The sequence below is a fragment of the Micromys minutus genome (genome assembly GCF_963924665.1).
Source record: "Micromys minutus genome assembly, chromosome: X".
Taxonomy (NCBI): domain Eukaryota; kingdom Metazoa; phylum Chordata; class Mammalia; order Rodentia; family Muridae; genus Micromys; species Micromys minutus.
In genome coordinates this window covers 120600696-120616934 of record NC_137970.1, presented here as the reverse complement: position 1 = coordinate 120616934, position 16239 = coordinate 120600696, and the positions used below count along the sequence as shown (strand labels likewise).

At 37.7% G+C, this 16239-nt stretch overlaps 1 pseudogene across 1 annotated transcript; it reads right to left on the bottom strand.

Moving 5' to 3' along the window:
- Positions 1-5510: 5510 nt before the first annotated feature.
- On the bottom strand, positions 5511-6642 carry LOC308414633 (beta-centractin-like; annotated as a pseudogene). Its single transcript has one exon. The product of its transcript is annotated as a beta-centractin-like (transcript).
- Positions 6643-16239: the final 9597 nt, after the last annotated feature.

The window sequence follows — 16239 nt, the reverse complement described above, 5'->3', positions numbered from 1 at the left end:
CATTTTAGTAATCAGTGTTTTTTGGTTATTATTATTTTGTTGTTAAGGTATGGGTTTCCACTCTTTTGATTTTTTTTATCTTAGATAATTTATGTCTGGTGTTTTCTTGTATATGGGTACCCTTATGCTTATGATAACTAGTGGGATTTCAATGCATGCTATCAAACCTCTAAAAATTCAGTACTGACAAAAAATATCCATATAATGTTATGCCAAAATGCCTTTAAAATATGTATATGTATCCCTCTTTTTTAAAAATAAAGTTGTAAGAGAGAGAAAAAAGTTTTCTTCTAGCACAATCTCTACAGAGATTGACTTATAAATAAATAATGCTTAAATTTGGTTTTATCATGGAGTTTTTTTCTATCCCAAATGTTGCCTTCCTCCAGTCCCCCCTCATAGAATCCCTCTCTGGTTTCTCTTCCCTTTCCTATCTGTGACAGTAACCCACTGGATATTTCCTCACTCTGGCTCATCAAGTCTCTGTGGGATTAGGGGAATACTTTCCCACTGAGGCAGGACAAGACATCCCTCTGCCACGTATGTTCCAGGGGACTTGGTCCAGCCCATGTATACTCTGGTTGGTGACAAAGTCTCCAATAGCTTGTAGGGGTCCAGGTTAGTAGACACTGTTGGTCTTCCTGTGAGGTTCTTCTTGCCTTTCAGGCCTTCAGTCCTTCCCACAACTTTTCCATAAGGGTCCATGACCTCTGTTCAGTGTTTGGTGGTGGGTCTCTGCATTTATTCCCCTTAGCTTCTGGGTAGAGACTCTCAAAGGACACTTGTACTAGGATCCTGTTTGCAAGGATAACAGTATCTTTAATAATGTCAGAGATTGGTGCTTTCCTGTATGATGGATCTTACCTTACACCAGTTAATGGTTGGCCATTCCTTCAATCTCTGCTCCATTTTTTTTTTTGTCCCTGCATTTTTTTTTAGACAGGACAAAATTTGGAATTCCACCTTACATGAATCAGAATGGCTAAAGTTAAAAACTCAAGCAATAGTACATGCTCAAAATGATGGAGAAAAAGGAACATTCTTCCATTGCTGGTGGGATTGCTAGCTTGTAGAACCACTCTGGAATGCAAACTGGTGATTTTTGTTGTTGTTTTTCAGAAAATTTGAATTAGTTCTACCCGACGATTCAGAAGTACCACAACCCAGGTGTCCCTCAACTGAAGAATAGATAAAAATGTAGTTTTATTATACAACAGAATATTATACATCTATTGAAAGAAGGTCATCATGAATTTTGAAGGCAAATAGTTGGAACTAGAAAATATCCTGAGTAACCCAGGCAGCAAACAACATGCCTAGTATGTACTCGGTTATAAGTGGATATTAGCTATGAAGTACAGAATACCCATGAAAATAACTCCCACAGACCCCAAGAAGTTAGCAAGGAAGGCCTAAGTGAGGATGCTTGAATCATACTTAGAAAGGGGAAAATTTGTCATGATAGGCAGAGGGAGAGAGGAATGTGGGTGGGGGAAGGGAGGGAAATATTGTGCAGGATCAGGTGTGAGAAAAGTGAGCAGCCCATAGGGCCAGGAGAATAAATAGAAATTTGTTTTTGGATTTGGGAGTTGGGGGTCTCTAGGCAAACCCTTAGACATGGGATAGGGAAGGCTTCCAGAGGTCAGTGTGTGTGACTTTAGCTGAGATGCCTAACAATAGGAACATTGTTAGGCATAAACAGTAAGGACCCACAGTGAGAAGGGATAAGGATACCAACCCATCCATAAAACTTTTGATTCAAAATCTGAATTTCTTAATTTCTTAAGTAATATTTTTATTAACCTTATACAGTTATTTTGGTCATAATTGTAATCAACTATAGTACAATAATGTATTTTTTCTTTGTTGTGATCATTCTTCTCAAGTTTGGATAGTAACAGGTTTTACTTTGTGTGAAAGGCACATGCAAAAATCAATCAGATGTTCAATGTCATCATCTTCATTGTTTAGTGGGGAAATTAAATGTAAAGGGTATGATACAGACTTTATTAATCATGTATCTATAAAAGCTGTTGGATATAAATCCTGAATCAAATTGTTAAGATGATGTACAAGGGATCAGTCTATGCTACCTCATAGTACATGTTAATATACACTGAAGTCTTAATGTGATATATTCTCTCGATAGTGATGAATAAATCATTGCAGGTATCTTGAGGTCCTGACTTGTTCATTTGTTAGTCTTTGGTGTTACCTGATTTATATTTTCATAAGATGATTTGGCTTGTTAATCCTTAACCTCATGAAATTCATACAGATCTGAGGAGTGTCAAGAAAGAAGAAGCAAGTCTGATACCTTGAAATGGATTTGGAAGATAATCTGTGTGCAGTATAATGCTGAGAGATGTAGTAGTTACCTTCTACTCTTAAGTAACTACAACATCTCTCAGTATTGTAAGGCTCTACAAATTCAGAGGTGGTGGCCACATGGACAAGGTCATACTATGCTTCCATAGAGATGATAAAAGTGCTGATCAAGGATTTATACTTCATTCTTCATGTCTGACTTCAAGATATGTTCAGTTCTATGACTTATAGAATGAAAGTTTGGGGAACTTTAGAAGTACACTAAGAAATTTTAATAGTGAAACATGAGGACAGCCTCTAAGAGGAATGTGTGTGGAAAGTAAGTAATTATTATTTAGGACTTACAAGTTACTTCAATGTTCCAGTCCTCTGTATTTCAAATGTTGAAATGAAGACTGCAGATGCGGTGGTTCTAGAAGGCCTGGGCAGTGCTGTACTCACATGGGTGCTAATCACATTAAATATAAGTGAAAGCCTCCATGTTGGGTAGAGTAAAGCTCATCATGTTCCTCATTTTTTGTGGCCTTGGGTAGTAAAGTTGAAGAAACTGCATGTTATTATTATTATGGCTCCACAATTTGCTTGCTTGTTCCTAAAGAAACCATGGTCTTTTAAGGAAATTTTCCTTTTCCTTTTTTTAAGTTTCAATGTGGCAGAGGTTATTATTATTTCTTCTAGCTTGCACATTGCCCAAATTGTCCAAACAAAAGAACAGAATATTGCATTCCAATCTCACCAGGAATCATGATTATAAATGTTAGAAATAAAACCAATGAATGGTTTCAGGCCCTATTGAATTAATCAACTGTAGTGAGTTCATATATACAGTTTAATTATGGGGTTATATAAACCTGCTTGGTGTGTTCCAAATATCTTGTGACAACTTAGTTGATGAATGTCCAAAAGGGACTGAAAACCTATTAGCAAGAAGAGTGAATGAGGCCTCAATAAAACTCCTGCCTATATGGTACAAGTGAATTATACATTTCATCTTCAACATTATATTTAGTGAATATAATTAAAATACATGTTAATAATGAGATATTAATGTAACATTTGGCAGGTGCTATTGTACAAAACAATTTGTTTATTCCAATAGTATACCTACCTTCTCTTGCCACTTCTGAAGGCTGTGACCATATATCTCTACAAATTTTACATGAGTTTCTGTCCTCTTGTTTTCCTGTTTTGTTCCAGGACATAACATACCTCAGATAAAAATTTCTTCTTTAACTTGTATCTTGAAATAATAAAATGTTGCAGTAAATATTAAAAGTTTCTGTTGTTATTGGCATCACTGTCTCACTCTGCAGATGCCACATGAGTAAGGAGCTGAGCACACCTGGACACTATCACACGCTCCACAAGCTGCCCTCTCCACTTAGCTTCCTTCTTAGGTGATTCATTCCACCCTCTCTAACTGCTTCTGTGCTGGGTGGCCCACAACTGTCCCAGCATGTTTTTTTTCACTTATTTCTCCTTGGTGTGTTGTTGCCAAGCCTTACACACATGCTAACTTTGTGGCAGGCTTTGTGCATTATACCATTATACCTTTTGAACTCAATTAAGTCGTCCCAGCAAAGAACACACTAAAATACTCTGATCCAATTGGTATACTATAATTTGCCCTACTAGACAAGTCAAATGATCCAGTATAATTCCATCCCTTATAAAATATAACCTTATTTATATAGAGATTGGCCAACAGAAACATTCATGTCTGCTTCCATGTTGCTTCCTCCTGAATCCCTCATTTCTCTTCTTTCACTTATCTAGACTTTTCCCCACCTACCTTCCCTTCTCATCCAATGATAGGGTCGACCTGTTTTGTTGTATAATGACATCATCCTACAATGAAACATACAGAAAAAGGGAGTTTGCAACCCCATAGAAAAACTATCAGCTTGGAATGTGGGCATGAATGGGAGAAGGAAAAAGGTGTTTAAAGTCATAAACTCTTATCATACCCTTCATTTACAACCTCCGTGACAGTTTTCTTTACTCCAAATACAGTGGTTCTTAAACTTCCTAACACGGTAACTGTACTATGATGGTATCAGTGATTTGAATTTAAATGGACCAAGTTATTCTGTATTTTGTAAGCTTCACCAGTAATTAGAAAATGATATACAAGGTACTGTGTTGTAAAGGCAGGCCTGTGGGGGTGCTCCCAACACGCTATGTGAGGCACACACAGCAGCCTGGCAGGCCTCAGCAGGAAGGGATAAGGCTGTTCTCCCTTGTCCTGTTACCTCGAGCTCCTGAGCTCTGCAGTGTCCTTTCTCTCAACACTCCCAGGGAGGGGTGAGCAAACAAGCACAGAGCCACAAGAATCAGAGACACACACTGGTCCTGGTCCATAATTATTACTATAATGATTTATTAAAACAAGGATTTTTCAGGCAACTGTTAAATTACTGTTCAGATCTGGAGAGGGCCCTGGTCACCATAAAGACCTTTCTTGAGGGAGATGAGAACATGTCTACCCTTTGAGTCTGAGTCCTGATTAAATGGCTTTCCCTCAGCAAATAGAGACCATTAATCCCTTCCTGTCCGGGACACTGAGGGAAAGAGGAGGGAGTAGCAAATCACTGTAGGGCTTTGAAATGGAGTGGGGCAAACCACAAGCTGTGTGTGGCAGCCATGGCTCTGATGCTCTGATCCTTGACTAGATTCCCCCAGTGGGAATGGAAGGCTTTTGCCCTGTCAGGCCAGAAAGAGGCGGCAGCATGAAACACACCAATGAGCCTCACCACCCTGAAGGAAGCTCTTGGCAGTCCCTCCCTTCAGCCTCCTCCAGAGATCCAGGGAGTCTAGCCCCATTGGGGGCCTGTCAGAGCAATTGGAGCACATGAGTCTGGTCTTAGAGCTTCAAGGAACCACAGGCCAACGTGGCCCTGCTGAGAGGGTCACTCATACCAACTCAGTGTTGGGTTCCTCGGTTCCTATGCTCCAGCTTGGGACTGCCATCCATGCAGCTAAACATTACTCTGTGTGTCTGTGTGTGTATGTTGAGCACAGCGGGAGGGGAGGGCTACAGGTGACCATGTCTGCACCACCTGCTCCGGGGTCAGGGCATGCAGGGGACCCTAATCTTAGAACACGAACCCAGACCAAAAGGGGTCAAGGGCTCTGGCTCCCCTTTCCTCCCTCTCTCCCAGTATGTCCACCCTCCTTGGGTATTAGAAGGTTTTGCGATGAATGGCACAGGAGCCATCTTCTTCATATTCCTTTTTGGATACACACATCTTGAAGGTGTCCAGTGAGGCGAGGATGGACCCACTGGTCCATGTAGAGTACAGCCGTTCCTGAGGAGCAGAGATCTTGATTTTAACGTCTTTTGGGGCAAGCTTCTTTACTTCACTTAGTAACCTGTCTCCAAAGCTTTAGTAACCTGTCTCCAAACACTCTTGTGTTGAGCCACGTGACGGCACAATATTGGAGAAGAGCGTCAGGCGGAAATCCATGTCGGACTTGTGGATGGCGAAGGCCAGAACTTCATGGAGTCCCTCACTCTCATCCCCCACCAGCTCTGGCTGGAAGAGCAGCTCAGGAGCTCGGAAACGTGCAGGCCCCACATCAAGGGCGCTGCCATCTGAAGGGTGTACTACAACTTCTCAGTATCCAGAGCCTCGTCCTTTTGTGGGATGATGGACAGGTAGCAAGCTCTCGCTCTTTGATGGTCCAGACAACCTCAAATTCAGCTGAGGTGTGGAAGTCAGCCCCTTCCTTGCGCAGCAGCAACCTCAGATATCGAGAGACGTCCCGGCTCGCAATGTCTACCCACATGGTGGAGTGTGGCATGGCAAAGCCCTCATAGATGGGGACAGCGTGAGTGAACCCATCCCCTAAGTCTAAAACCACTCCTGTGGTGCGTCCTGTTGTGTACAGGCTGAGCACAGCCTGCATGGAAATAAACAGTGCAGGAACATTGAAGGTTTCAAAGAACACCTCTGCCACCTTCTCCCGGTTCTTACTGGGGATCAGTGGGGCCTGCCTCCATTAGAAGAACTGGATGCTCCTCGGAGAAGGTCTGCAGCTGGTCCTTAGAGTAGACATACTGCCATATGTGCTCCATGTCATTCCATTCCCGGACCACACCGTGCTCCATGGGGTATCGGATGGTCAGCAGTCCACGATGCTCCTCTGCTTTCGGTCCGACGAATAGGTCCCCCTCCAGGGCTCCAGCCATAACCCACATGTGCTTTGGCCGTCCGACATAGTTGGGGAAACAGTACTTAGGAATCTGGTCTTCTGCAAAGCCAGCCTTGATCACCCCTGAACCATTGTCGATGACCACCGGCTGGTTAGCGATGATGTCTTAGGACTCCATGGCGCGGCCAAGCCGACCCTACCCAGCAGGCAGGCTGCAGGAGGACCCGCAGGCTACAAGGCTTTTTTTAAGGTTTCATAGTGTGCATTAAGATCTTACAAGTTACAATGAGCATAAAGAAGATGTAAAACAGGATGTAAACTGTAATTAGTCAAAAGTTTTCTTGGTGAGTAAGGAGTAAACATTGATTTTTTTTCTTTTCTTTTCCTTGAACTTCACACAGATTGAGTTATTTCTGGGGTGTTCAGAGCTTTCTGGGGTTAGTATCCAATTATCAGTGACTGCATATTATGTCTCTTCTTTTGAGACTGGGTTATCTCACTCAGGATGATATTCTCTAGATGTATTCATTTTCTTAAGAATTTCATAAAGTCATTGTTTCTGATAGCTGAGTAGAACTCCATTGTGTAAATATACCACAAGTTTTGTATCCATTCATCTACTGAAGGACATCTGGGTTTTTTCCAGCTTCTGGCTATTATAAATAGAGCTGCTATGAACATTGTGGTGCATGTTTCTTTGTTGTAAGTTGGAGCATCTCTGAGGTAAATGCCCAGAAGTGGAATAACTGGGTCTTTATGTAGTACTATGTCCATTTTTCTGAGGAACCGCCAGACTCATTTCCAGAGTGGCTGTACCAGTTTACAACCATACCAGCAGTGGAGAAGTGTTCCTCTTTCCCCACATCCTCGCCAGCATGTGTTGTCATCTGAGTTTTGGATCTTGGCCTGTCTGACTAGTGTGAGGTGGAATCTCAGGGTTGTTTTTATTTGCATTTTCCTGATGGCTAATGGTGTCCAGTGCTTCCTTAAATGCTTCTCAGCCATTCGATATTCCTCAATTGAGAACTTTTTGTTTAGCTCTGTACCCCATTTTTTAATAGGGTTATTTGATTCTCTGGTGTCTAGCTTCTTGAGTTCTTTGTATACCTTGGATATTAAGCCTCTATCTGATGTGTGGTTGGTAAAGATCTTTTCCCACTCTGTTGGCTGCCTTTTTGTTTCCTTGACAGTGTCCTTAGCCTTACAGAAACTTTGCAATCTCATTAAGTCCCATTTGTCAGTCTTTGACCTTAGAGCACCAGCCATTGGTGTTCTGTTCAGGAAATTTTTCCTATGCGTATGTGTTGTGAGGTTTTCCCTATTTTCTCATCTAATAATTTCAGTGTACCTGGTTTGTGGAGGTCTTTGATCCACTTGCACTTGAGCTTTGTACAAGGAGATAAGACAGGGTCTATTGTGCTAAAAACTGCATGGTACTGGTACAGAAACAGGCACGTGGATCAATGGAATAGAATAGAAAATCCAGAAATGAGCCCTCAGATATATGGTCACCTGATTTTTGACAAAGGAGCTGTAAACATTCAGTGAAAAAAGGACAGCCTATTCAACAAATGGTGTTTGTCCAACTGGCACTCAGCATGCAGAAGACTAGTCACTTTTTACTATGAATAACTACAGCCTCTCTCACTATAAGGATGCACATAAAGTACTGTCATTGTATATGTAAGAATATAGATACATATGCACAGTATTTGTTTTCTGATCCTAATATGTATTATAGCCACCTTCACAGGACATCCATTAGATGGAGCTATAGTAGGAATCTTATATCTAATTCCTACTTTTCATAGGTGAAAAAAAGTTAAGAATTAGGAATATGGCACTATAGAAAATAAAATTAATAGCAAGTTTAGCTTCATTTTAATTTTTAAATGTTTTTAAATTAAACTATTTTATAATTCTCCCCTTTCATTCCTTAACCACTTTGATCAACTAACCATTTTTCTTTCTCATGTTTATGCCCTACTCATTCCATATTATAGATGTTGTGTGTATATTTTTTCAGTGCTGACCATGGAAGATCAATTGGTGGTCTCTTCTCTGCTGAATACTATTTTTTCTGTTCTTAACATTTCTAGGTGGTTTCTAGTTCTTTTTCTAGGGTTGGGGCTCCATGTGATTGCTCTCTTCCACATTAGCATAGCTATAGGTGTCATCCTTGTTCTGGTCTTGTTTAGGCAGCCATGTTGTTGAGACCTCTTGCAGTGGACTTTCTAGGAGACAAGATTTTGTAACAAACTTCTTGTTCCTATGGCTCTTAAAATCTTTCTGGCCTATTATCTGCTGTATTCTTTGAGTCTTAGGTATAGGAGTTGCATTATAGATGCATATATAAACTACACAATTAAACTAGATACCACATGGTCACTTATGCTCTGCAGTTTGATCAATTATGGTATATCTCGAATGGTTTCATTCTGTTTCAAAGAGAACTTTCATTGGCAAGGTGTTAGACCTAAGCTTTTCTATAGGTTTAAGTATAAATATTCAAAATATAGTTAGAATTGCATTGTTTTAGTAAATTACTATGATTGAGCTAATATCAGTGCTACAGGATGGTGAATCCTATGGACATATGCACAGGACTAGTATATATAAATGATGTGATAGATATGTCCATAGGATTCACCATAAGCGTAAAGTACATGTAGGACAGAATGTAACATGGAAACAGTCAGTTTTCTTGGTGTGTATAGATTAAGCCTAATGATCTTTGAATACCAAAAATTGCCACAAGGCTATTATTTTAGCTCTTGGATTATTAATGATTTAAGGTACAAGTGTACCACACTCTGAGGGGGTGCTACACACTTACTATTTTTCCTAAGAGGGACTTGAGCTTCATATGGCCTGTGAATTGTTTCTGGGGTGTTCAGAGCTTTCTGGGGTTAGTATCCAATTATCAGTGACTGCATGTTATGTCTGTTCTTTTGTGACTGGGTTATCTCACTCAGGATGATAATCTCTAGATGCATCCATTTTCTTAGGAATTCCATAAAGTCATTGTTTCTGATAGCTGAGTAGTACTCCATTGTGTAAATGTACCACAATTTTTGTATCCGTTCATCTACTGAAGGACATTTGGGTTCTTTCCAGCTTCTGGCTATTATAAATAGGGCTGCTATGAACATTGTGGTGCATGTGTCTTTTTTGTATATTGGAGCTTCTCTGGGGTATATGCCCAGAAGTAGAATAACTGGGTCTTCAGGTAGTACTATGTCCAAATATGCTAGCATGATCATTTCTAATTTTGGTGTCCTTTGACATTTCTGGGACCCAGAAAACCCACAGGGCTTCATCATCATCATCATCATCATTTTCTTCAAAAATTCATGTGGGTTAGATAAGACACAGAAGAAAAGTTCAAATGACTTCTGTGTTTAAAAAAATACTTTGAAAAGAGCCTAAAGCACAGTCTTTAGAATGATGAGATTGCATGCTCAAGTCTCAGAGTTTGACTTACAGCCTTGCAAGAATGAAGAAAGGGATATTAAACTGACATTTAGATTCATTACTGATACTAAAGTTATTCATCTTTTTTGTAATGCAGGAAGAAAATGTCGAATTACATATGCAAGGTGATGTACAATGGGTTTTGCATTTTCTAGGTATGTTCAGAGTTCAGGCATCCTTGATGTCAGCACTTGCACATTTGTTTTCCTTTTTCTGAAAATGCTTAAAATATATCCTGATCATAGTTTCACATCCCCCATCTTATCTGAGATCTTCCCCACCTTCACTTCCACAGATTTCTTTAGAAAAACCAGCAAAATCAATTAAGTAAATGAGTGGAAAATAATTAAAAATGCTCAAGAAAAATTCACTCTCTCTCTCCCTTCCTCCCTCCCTTCCCCCTCCCCTCCCTCTCTCTCTCTGCCTCCCTCCCTCCCTCTCTCTCTCTCTCTCTCTCTCTCTCTCTCTCTCTCTCTCACACACACACACACACACACACACACACAAACACAGCACCTAAAAACATAATTGAGATCATTTTGTGTTGGCTGTATACTTCTTGGCATAGAGCCTACAATTAAATGAGGTTTCTATATCCAGTGAGATGAATTTGAAGAAAACAAGTACTTTTTTTTTTCTTTGCAGGGATGTGGAATGCAAATTATTTATTGTTTAATTGTGGTAGTTCATATTCAATTTCTATGCTCATTTATTATAACCTGCTTGATTTGAATTTGTGTTCAGGTCCGGTATATTCTGTCACAGTCTGCATGAGTTTATATGTGCATCAGTCCTGTTGTACATAGAAGATGTTGATGTTATCCATAACCTCTGGCTCTCACAATCTTTCATCTTCAACAAATCTCCCTGAGCCCTGTGGGAAGAAGGTGTTTGATAAAAACTTCCCATTTAAGAGTGAGCCTTTCATACCCCTTATTTTTTACACATCATCCCAAGCAAAAAGAAGCATCTTTGATGATGTCTGAGGAAAACACTGGTCTATGGATATTATACAGTGTCATTAGGAGTCATTTTATTTTTATGTTTCTTTACAGAAAAATTAATGTTTGGCTTTCTCTAGTCCCATGGCCTTTCTAGTCTCAGGTTTGTGCCTAATTATATAATGTTGGACACACAGTAGACCTTAAGACAAATCACAAAAAGGTATTCTTTCATAACATTTGTACTACTTTCTCAACAGCATATCATTCAGGTACATCATTGTTATTGTTCATATGGTCTGTAGGTGCTATCTATAAAAATAAAGTCTTAGCATCAGTTTGTGGAGGATAACCAAGAGACTTGGCAATAGCCTAAGCTTGAAGGTTTTCCTCTTAGAGCATTAGCTTGGTTATAACTAATTAAATGTAACATCTTCCTGGTACTAGTGACAAGTGAACTCAAATTGGATCACTGTTTCCCCATTATTTATTGCCTCTTTAAATTTCTTTCATATATATTTATATTTTAAGAAGATAGTGCATTGGTTTGATTAATGGTAGAACCTTATTCTCTTATTCATTTATTCTATACCTAATTTTTGTAGTTACATGGAGTATATATAGCATAACCATCAAAGGCCTAAAAACTAGCATCCACACATAAGAGAAAACATAACACAGTTGCTTTAGGGATCTAGGTTAATCAATCAGCATGTGTTTTTAATTCCATTCATTTACCTATGAAGTTCTTTTTTCCACATGAGAACAATATTCCATTTTATAACTGTGTTAAGTTTATTATCCATTAATCTCTTACATTCTCCTAGGTCGTTTCAATTTTCCAAATGTTATGAATAGAGTATCACTGAATATGGGTGAGGGAGTTTCTCTGTAGTAGGATGCAGAGTTCATTCTGGATATGCCTAGCTGGATATAAATGTTGATATACTCACAGCTTCCTGTGGAAACTATAGTGATTTTAATTGTTGCTGCCTTTCCCTCATTCACCCCTCCTCCCCTTCTCTCTCCTCAACCCTGTCCACTCTTCCTCCCTTTCTCTTCATCCCTGTCTACCCCTCCACCGTATCTGAGAAAAAGGGAGGCCTCCTGTGGATATCAACCATCCTTGGGATTACAAGTTGTGGTAAGATTAGACAAATCTCCAGTTGAGGCTAGATAAAGCAATCCAGTTACAGGAAAGGGGTCTAAAGTGTCTAAGAGATCTCAGGAATCCTGTTTAGTTGAGATTGCTAGCCATCTTATACGGTCTCCCTCCTCCTCAGCTTCTTCCAGCTTTTTTCTAATTCAACCCTCATAGGACACTAACTCCAGTCCATTGACTGGACATAAATATCTACATCTGACTCTTTCAGCTGCTTATTGGATCTTTCAGAGAGCAGTCATGATAGCCCCTTTTTGTGAGCATAAGGACACATGCTCCACCATGTTCATAGCAGCCTTATTTATAATAGCCAGAAGCTGAAAAGTACCCAGATATCCTTCAGAAGATGAATGGATACAAAAATTATGGCACTGTGTAGTATCAGTAACTGCAACCTCTCTCGATGCTGTAAGACTCATAGATCACAGAGGTTGTTATGATAATCATATGGTCATCTTGGTATAAGTGCATGCAATCAGAAGATATGTATCCTGATCTGAGGTCAACTTTTATATAGTGCCATAACAGATATTCTACTTAATTCCAGTGGAAAATCCATAAGTAATTCATCACTTTCTAGTTAGATAAGAAAATCTAGAAAAAAATTGAAAGACATGTTAAAATATAAAAGAAAAATACTCTATTTGTTGAAAATGAAAAGCTTTCATGGAAACTGAAAGCTGAAAGGATTTGCTGTAAGTAAACTATTCTCAATACTTAGTGTGTAGTTGTCATTTTTAATTTATGCTCTGATGATTTCTGGAACAGATCATGGAACCTACAGTGTTACAAAATTCATACTATATATGTTGTGTATCTGATTTTTGCAATATTCCAGGTTAAGAGAGAGCAGATCAGGAGATTTAGATGTAGAAATACAATGTTGAGCACTGTAGCTTGTTCTCCTTGAGAATTACAAACAAATACTATCACGGTTCAGATTTCATCTAGAGGGACGATAAAGCTAAAATATGTATTATCTCCATGTTTGTGTCTTTATGCAGAATGTGATACTTGTCTTGGTGCTACTTAAGTCAAATTTAAAATACTAAGAAATTAAACGGCTCCATCAACAAATTAGATAATAAAATGTAAAATTCTTAGCTAATAAAATATAAAATGCTTAGAAGATGAGAAACAGATGTCCAATATCAGTGTAACCACCAGCCATCATAAGATAATTTTATTTAAGATTTATTTTTATTTTATGAGTAAAAGGGTACAGGGATAGTTAATTTGCTAGATACTACATGATTTAAAAGTGTATTATTTTAACATTACAGTGAAATGGCCATTATCTTGAATGTATACATCTTAACTTCATGGTCTTTAAGCTTGTAAATGCAGTTGAAATTGATGTCCTTTAAATTATGAGTAGGTTTGTGTTTCACTTAAGGTGAAGGTTAAGGTTCATTTATTGTCAATATTATAAAATGTTATGATGAAGTACTTCTAGTCTGCTTATGTCTTCGTTATTTGGAAACTAGGAAAGGTGCTTTATTCCAATGATTCATTTCTTTCATTTTGCTGCATATTTATTGTTGTCCCTCACTATATGTGCAGTTCTATGCAAAATCTCTCCAAATTGACCCTTTAATTTTATTTCTGCTCTCTTGTTTTTAACTTAACATTTTTGTATACTTCAAAATTTGTTCAGTCTTATTCTCCATTTTTGTTTTCAAATGCTATGTTAACTTTAAATGATTAAGAAGAAAACACATAGTCATTTTTTAAGGAGATTTTTAAGACAGTTCTTTTTTTGTTCCGTGTTCATAAGCATGTTTTCTCTTCATAGCTTATACTGACATGAAATTTGCTGTGTAATTCTAGCTATCTTCAATTTATTCTTCTGCCTTGGATTACCAAGTGCTAGAATTACAGGTATACACCATCATGTCTGGCTATCTTTTTTTTTTTTTTTTTTTTTTTTTTTTTTTTTTTTTTTAGGTATTCGTTAATACTTGTATTTTTCCAATACTTAAGATGTTTTAAAATAAAAATCTGAAACTTTGAAGGGATGGTTGTCAACTTTGTTCCCTGCTCTAGAGTGATTTGACTTGAGCATTTAGCTGATAGAAATGATTTCTGCATTTTGTTATTTCTTTATTAAAACATTGTTAATGTATCTTTAAATGGCATATTAAAATGAAAAAAAAAATTCCTTGGCTGAGAAACACCTAAGGAAGTGCTCCACATCCTTAGCCATCAGGGAAATGCAAATCAAAACAACCCTGAGATTCCACATCACACCAGTCAGATTGGCCAAGATCCAACCTCAGATGACAGCAGATGCTGGAGAGGATGTGGAGAAAGAAAAACACTTCTCCACTGTTGGTGTGGTTGTAAACTGATACAACCACTCTGGAAATCAGTCTGGCAATTCCTCAGAAAATTGGACATAGTACTACCTGAAGATCCAGCTATTCCACTTCTGGGCATATACCCCAGAGACACTCCAATATACAACAAAGATGCATGCACCACAGTGTTCATAGCAGCTCTATTTTTAATAGCCAGAAGCTGGAAAGAACCCAGATGTCCTTCAGAAGATGAATGGATACAAAAATTGTGGTACATTTACACAATGGAGTACTTACTCAGCTATCAGAAACAATGACTTTATGAAATTCTTAAGAAAATGGATGCATCTAGAGAATATCATCCTGAGTGAGGTAACCCAGTCACAAAATAACAGACATAATATGCAGACACTGATAATTGGATACTAACCCCGGAAAGCTCTGAACACCCCACAAACAACTCACAGACTGTTTGAAGTTCAAGAAAAAAAAAAAGAAAAGAAAATGAAAAACCATTATGATTAATCTTTACATACCAAGAAAACTTTGACTGTATCCAGGTTACATCTTGTTTTACATGTACTTTATGCTCATTGTAACTAGTAAAATTTTAATGCATAATATCAAACCTTAAAAATTTAAGTACTGACAAAAATGTATTCATATATTTTATGTAAAAATGCTTAAAATCTGTATTTATTTTTTTAACATAAAGTTCAATTTAAAAAAAAGAAGGCTATTTTATTGAATTGGCATTTTTTTATCCTGTTATTTTATCTAACTAAAGATAATTGAAAAGTTCTGCAGAAAAGAGTTCAGCATTTTATTTCCTCAAGGGATTTAGAAAAAAAGTTCATGTGTGATATTACATATGTTTCCTCTGACTGACAAATTGCTGATGATAATATAATTTAATTCACTTATAATTTCATGACTGTGCTTTTATTTTCTTTTGGTACGGCTTTAAAACTATATTAAATCTTTTCGAGTTCCTTAAAGGATTTCAAGTGACCAGCAATAAACATTAGACAAACTATATTTTATAGGCTAAACACACACAAGTAGATGCCCACAAAAACTTTACAATAATAATTAGAAAAGAGTTCATGGATTTAAGACAGAGTTGGAAGAGAAACAGGAAATATCCAATGAAACACAGGACTGTAGAGATGATCTAAGTACCATATTTGCATCTGTGTTAAGAGTTCTCAAAAGTATAAAAGTTTGTAATACAGCATAATATTTTAAATATACAGGTTATTTTCTGTATTAATAGTTTATAATTATTCTGTTACCATATGTAAGATGTAGATATTAATAAACTAACTGCAATAAAATATTTTTAAATAGAGCAAAATCAAATGTAGAAGCAGTCAAAAAGATGACCCTGAGACAAAGAGAAGTGGGAGGAAAAGAATGCATTTTATAAATAGTTAAAAGATTGAATATAGCAATGAGAACATGAAAAGGCCTCATTCTTCCTATATTAAGTAAGGACTCACATTAAATCATGTTTTGTGTATAGGACTGTGGCATTTCAAAAATAAAACCTAAAGGGAATTGTAAACAACAACAACAAAAAAAATTCCTGGCTGTTGGAACTGTATGTATTAGTTAGTAAGTGAAAGAAATGTTAGCATCTCAACTTAACTCTTCTTTTGAACTTTCTTCCTTTTAATTGTGTTTGGGGAAAGCCATAAGATCATCTTTTTCTTCTGTTTTTGTTTCACATGGTAAACATGTTCTTAGGTATTAATATTGGAAAGACTGCAGGCAGTATTGAGGAATGCTTAAAAACAGCTTCTGGCAATTATGAATAAGGCTGCTATGGACAGAGTGGAGCACATGTCCTTATGATATGGTAGAACATTGGGTGACC